Below are 6,362 nucleotides of genomic sequence, written 5' to 3'. Positions count from 1 at the left end.
GAGGGCGGAGGGTGGGGTGGGAACTGGGTGGAGGGGAGTTATGGTGGGAAAAAAGAGGAACCAATGTAATAATCTGAACAATAAAGATTTAATTTAAAAAAATCATAAAAAAAAAAGAAAAGAAAAGAACTCTGTAGTGAATTTCTCAGTCTCTGTGGTGGGAAAAAGAACATTTCTAAAAAAGCAAGTACCCTAATAAGAGCCTTTTTTGTTGTTGTTGCTGTTGTTGTTTTTAGCTGTTGTTTTTTAATCCTCACCCAAGGATATGATTTTTATTGATTTGAGAGAGAGAGAAAAGAAGAGATAGAAACATTGATGTGTGAGAAAAATCTTGATCTGTTGCCTTTGTACTCGCCCCAATCATGAATCGAACCCACAACCGGGATATGTGCCCTGATTGGGAGTTGAACCTACAATCTTTTGGTGTAGGGGACAATGCTCCAACTAACTGAGCTACCTGGCCAGGGCAAGAGCCATGTTTTAAAAGATGATTCTGCAGCAGTGTGTATCTTGAGAAGAGGAGAAAAGATTGGAGTGCAAATTACTAGTCAAGAAGATCCTAAAACTGTCTAAGTGATAGGTAATCAAGGTTAAAATCAGAATAGGTGGAAATAGAAAGGTGGAAAGAGAGCCCTGGCTGAGTTTCTCAGTGGTTAGAGCATCGACCCGGGGACAAAAGGGTGGCGAGTTCAATTTCTGATCAAAGGCACATACCTCAGTGGCAGGTTCAATCCCTGGCCCTGGTCTGGGTGCATGTGGGAGACAACCAATTGATGTATCTCTCACACGTTAATGTTTCTCTCTCTCTCTCTCTCTCTCTCTCTCTCTCTCTCTCTCTTCCTCCCTTCCACTCTCTCTACAAAATAGTGTTTGGGGGGGGGCGGTGGGAGGGAGGGGAGGGAATATCATAGATGAGGATTAAAAAAAATACAAAAGAAAGAAAGAGAATTGATTGTTCTTAGAATAACAAAGGATTTAGGATAAAAGAAGGAATCAAAGCTGGCACCATCAAATTTGAATAATGTTGAATGTTGATGCCATTAACAGAGAGAGTGAATATGGGAAGAAGAGGGAGATTGATGAGTTTTGTTTTACACATGTTGAGATATACATGTCAGAATACAAATACTACTGATACACAACAGGAAGCTAAAAATTCAAGGCTAAGGTTAAAAATCAGACTTTTGGAAGGAAATAAACATTTTAAAACATCTGCTTCTGGGAAGTACATATCTCACTTAATCCTCACAACTACTTTACAAAATTATTTTATTATTTTATATTTATAATGAAGAAACGGAGATTTAGAGATTTAAATAACTTTATAATGATCACATAGCTATTAAAGTAGCAGGGCTGGAATTTAAACCCATATTCTGTTTGATTCCAAAGTCAATTTTCTTTCCACTACAAGTAACGAATCATGATTAAAACCATCTTTTAGCCAAGGTAGAAAATTGGGTAGCAAAATCTCTGAACCCCGAGCTGCAAACTCATACAAACTATCTTTCAATGAGAATATAGTGGCAAGTATCTTCCAAGAATAAGTATCAGAAATAATCATTTGTTCTATCAGAGATACTTAAAGTTACCTTGGGCCCACTGGAAATACTCTCCATTGTGACTATCTTGGCTTTCATGGGTTTACATTAAAGAAAGGTATGATATCTCCCCCCACATACTTTCAAATGAGGGTCCTATTCTCAGATATTAGAACAATTTCCTTAATTCCAGAAATCCTGTTAAGAGTGAAAAAGACATGTACCAACACCTGGAAAGACCCACTCAGAAGAAGGTGTTCAGTCTGGGCTGCTACAATATCCTTGAATATTTTTTCCACTGCCATATACAAATAATAACAGCAGCAGGAGATAAATGGTAATGGAAATAAGTAAGCAGTAGATAGATAAATAAATAAAGTTACAAAACAAATAGTAATAGCAGCTATCACTTATTGGGCACTTACTAACTCAACTAATCCTTTCCCAACCCTAGAGTATGATTTCCATTTTCAAAAATGTGGTTCATTGAGGTTGAATAAGTTGCCTAAGGTCACATAGCTAATAGATGTCCCAGGCAGAATCCAGTGTTTCAGACTGTGGACAAAAAAAGAGTTCTTTGGAAAATAACCTCACAGGGTGATCTGATCATAAATTCCTAACTAGACTGGTCATGGTGGGTAATTATACGACAGGTCTATAACTTCTTTAGTGGAAGGTTTTTAAGCAAACCCTGTTCATTTTTCACATGCACCCCTTTGAAATGCCAGAAGTAATATCCCTCCAAGGCATAACCACCCTCAAGAAAGCATATAATCTTAACTATCCTGTAGCCCAATCCCCACTTAGCTTTCTCCCCACTTCATGTAATCTTTCTTATACTCCCTCCTTAATTTCAAATGCATAAAAGAAACTGCAAAACTGTTCTCTGAAGCATTTGAGATTTCGCTTCCCAGCACTGTCATCAATTTGGTTCAAATACTAGTGAACTCTGTAAAAATCCTCTTCAGGTTTGGACATTCCGTATGTGAACAAGACTCCAAACCCAACCTCTAAGGGCATATGCATCCTATTACCACTTTGACTGTGAACAAAGAACTGCTGGAATGGTTGACAGTTGTATGCAAGAGTTAAAGGAAACAGATATAACAAAAATAACTAAGATTTTAGCCTCAGAGACTATAAGGACAATGGCATATCAAATAAAAAGGGGATACATAGAAAGGGGAATCATTTGCTAAGAAGGAAGATGTCTTCAACTTTAGATACATGTGCAGAATTTTACAAGAGAGCAGTTCAGAAATCAGTAATCAAGTCCCCTCTCCCCCTTTTTATACAAGGGAGTTAAACCATATAAAGGTCCAATAATTTCCCAAACTCACCAGGTAGTTAGTATGAGAGCCAGAGTTCTAATTCTCAGTTCAAGTTCTTCTTCTTTCTTTCTTTTTTTTTTTTTTTTAAATCATACCAGATAGGTTGAGGTAGAATAGCTAAACATTCTACAGGTGAGCTGTAGCCTGGAAATAAAGATCTCTGAACAAAGGTCCTTGAAAGTTTAAGGGTTGGGCAATGACTCACTGGGATATTTGGCCCCAGGTATCAGCTTCCTCAAGCTATTGCTTAGGGTGAGGTCTCTAGCTGCTCCAGCAAACCTATTCTAATAATAAGACTTAAACCTACTCTGATATAGGCTTACCTAACCTAATGAATTGGCCCCCAGAAATAAATTCCTGAATCCTGTTCTTATAAACCCAATCTAAGTCTTCTCTCCTCTCTCTCTCTCTCTCTCTCTCTCTCTCTCTCTCTCTCCTGAGATGGCTACTTGTGCAAGAGGCATAGTTGCCTGAATATAGCCTTGAAAAATTAAAGAGGGCAAAGTACAGTTGACCTTTGAACAATATGGGTTTGAACTGTGCAGGTCCACTTACATGCAGATTTTTTTTCAATAAATTCTATTAACATTTTCTCTTCCTTATGATATTTTAATAACATTTTTCCCTCTAGCTTACTTATTGTAAGAATATAGTATATAACACATATAACATACTAAGTATGTGTAATTGACAGTTTATGTTATTGTAAAGACTTCGGGTTAACTGTAGTCAAGTTTTAGGGGAGTCCAAAGTTATACACAGACCTTTTTTTTTTTTTTATACATCAGATTATTTATTCACTTGGTTCTTAGATTCACTTGTTGATAGATGCATGTTTGTTGTTCACAATTTGTATCTTTACCTTTTTCTTCTTCCTCTTCTTAAAGGATACCTTTCAGCATTTCGTATAATACTGGTTTAGTGGTGATGAACTCCTTTAGCTTTTCCTTATCTGTGAAGCTCTTTATCTGACCTTCAATTCTGAATGATAGCTTTGCTGGATAAAGTAATCTTGGTTGTAGGTTCTTGGTATTCATCACTTTGAATATTTCTTGCCATTCCCTTCTGGCCTGCCAAGTTTCTGTTGAGAAATCAGCTGACAGTCGTATGGGTATTCCCTTGTAGGTAATTGAGTCTCTTTCTCTTGCTGCTTTTAAGATTCTCTCTTTGTCTTTTGCTCTTGGCATTTTAATTATGATGTGTCTTGGTGTGGTCCTCTTTGGATTCCTTTTGTTTGGGGTTCTCTGCGCTTCTTGGACCTGTAAGTCCATTTCTTTCACCAGGTGGGGGAAGTTTTCTGCCATTATTTCTTCAAATAGGTTTTCAATATCTTGCTGTCTCTCATCTTCTGGCACCCCTATTATTCTGATGTTGGTACGCTTGAAGCTGTCCCAGAGGCTCCTTACACTATCTTCGTATTTTCGGATTCTTTTTTCATTTTGCTTTTCCGGTTGGGTGTTTTTTGCTTCTTCGCATTTCAAATCTTTGGCTTGATTCTTGCGCTCCTCTGGTCTGCTATTGGGTGTAATATTCTTTATTTCAGAGCGTGTATGCTTAATTTCTAGTTTCTTTATCATAGCATCGAGGGTCTCATTAGTTTTCGTGAAGCTCTCCAAAAGTTTATTGCAAGCCCTCAAAATTGCGTTTTTTAGCTCTATATCGTCCATTTCTGTCATGTTTTTTTGTCTCCGCATTTTTTATGCTTTCTTGGTGCACCCCCTAGTGGTCTTTGTGCGCAGTCTTGTTCTAGTTGAGCCTTGATTGTTGTAGTTAATACTAGAGGGATTTGACCACCAGGCCGACTGGCTGTGTGAATCAGCTGTGTCTGCCGCGGAAAACTTCTGTCCTCTGGGGAGGTGCTAATCTAGCCTTTGCCTGAGGCGATCCGGCAAATGGCTCTGCGCAGGGCTTGGGCGGGGCGGGCTCAACAGGGCGGGCGGAGGGAGCCGTTATGGTGCCCTCAGTCCTGTTCCCAGAGGCTCTGCTTCTCAGAACCCCCGGAACCGCTGCAAACCTCGGAGGGAAAGCTGCCTTCCAACTGATGCCAGACACTCCCGCTTCTCCCGTTTGGGTCCGAGTCCCCAGCGATTCGCCCGTATCTGGAGCTCAGAGTCTGAGACTCCCCCCTGACCGAAAACGACAACCGCGCTCTCAGCCACCAGCCCGCTTTGCGCGCGCACCTCCGCACCTGAGTATTTTCCACACTGCGCCTCCTCTGAGCCTCGGTGTGCTGTTATTTTTCCTTCTAGTTGAAGAGTCTCTCCTCAGCCAGCCTTCCTGTGGTTCTGGGTGATGTCCGTTCCGTCTTTTAGTTGTATTTTTGAAGTGGTTGTTTGCGGCAGCAGTCTCTGGTGTTTACCTATGCCGCCATCTTGGTCTCCCCCAGCCAGACCTTTTTTTAAAGATTTTTTTTTTTTTTACTGATTTTTAGAGAGAGAGGAAGGGAAAGGAAAAAAGAGAGACCCGTTGATGTGAGAGTGAAATATCGATTGGCTGCCTCTCGCATGCCCACAACCTGGACATATACCCTGACTGGGAATTGAATCGGCAATCCTTTACTGAACGGGATGACACCCAACCAACTGAGCCACAGTGACCAGGGCAAATTTATTTATTTATTTTTATTTCAGAGATAGGAAGGGAAAGGAGAGAGAGAGAAACATCCCTTGGCTGCCTCCTACACATCCCCTACTGGGGATCGAGCCCACAATGTGGGCATGTACCCTAACCAGGAATGCAACCAGTGACCTCCTGGTGCACGGGACAACACTCAATCAACTGAACCACACCAGCCTGATACACAGATTTTTGACTGAATGGGGTCAGCTCCCTTACCCTTGCCTGCACTGTTCAAGGGTCAATTGTACAACAAACTCACTTGTTCAAAGAAAATGTTATTTATTTATAAATAGATTGTAGAGTGGTTTTTGTTTGTTTGTTTTTTAGATTGCAGAGTTTTAAAGTTTTGTTTTGTTATTAACCAAAAACTCTTTTCAATTTAGATGTCAACAGATAAAAGGGAGCAACTAGTTAAAAGGAAAAAAAACATTAACAATCTTTAAGGTACAAAGGGAAATTTTAAACAAAAGCAATGTGAAATATATGCCCACAGAATGTTTTTTTTCCAGAATATAAACTGCATTTATTTCTAAGGCTGTATTTTTGTGTAAAAAGTAGTGATTAAATTCACATACTTGAAAAAATTTTTAGAAGCTAATAGCTTTTTTTTTTTTGCTAATAGCTTTTTTTTTACCATTTTATTTTGAAATAATTTTAGATTTTCAGAGTTACAAAGATAGTACAAAAATTCCCAGATAGCCCGGCCAGTGTTGCTCAGTGGTTGAGTGTGGACATAGGAACCAGGAAGTCACAGTTTGAGTCCTGGTCAGGGCATATCCCTGCGTGCAGTAGGCAGCTGATCGATGATTCTCTCATCATTGATGTTTCTATCTCTCTTTCCCTCTTCCTTCCTCTCTGAAATCAATAAAAA

The 6,362-nt window shown here is 39.5% G+C and overlaps 1 protein-coding gene across 4 annotated transcripts in view; it reads right to left on the bottom strand.

Annotated features, from left to right (window-relative positions):
- Positions 1-6,362, bottom strand: part of LIMA1 (LIM domain and actin binding 1) — a 94,115-nt gene that overhangs the window by 62,100 nt on the left and 25,653 nt on the right. The window contains exon 1 of one of the 4 annotated variants that reach the window (XM_014548614.1): positions 2,882-2,977. The exons of the other annotated variants lie outside the window; for them this stretch is intronic. The gene's annotated coding sequence lies outside the window, so the exon portion shown is untranslated. Of the gene's footprint in view, positions 1-2,881; positions 2,978-6,362 lie in introns of those variants that run through there. 4 annotated transcript variants of the gene reach the window in all.

The sequence above is a fragment of the Myotis brandtii genome, unplaced genomic scaffold (genome assembly GCF_000412655.1).
Source record: "Myotis brandtii unplaced genomic scaffold, ASM41265v1 scaffold517, whole genome shotgun sequence".
Taxonomy (NCBI): Eukaryota; Metazoa; Chordata; class Mammalia; order Chiroptera; family Vespertilionidae; genus Myotis; species Myotis brandtii.
This window is presented reverse-complemented; position numbering and strand designations above follow the sequence as displayed.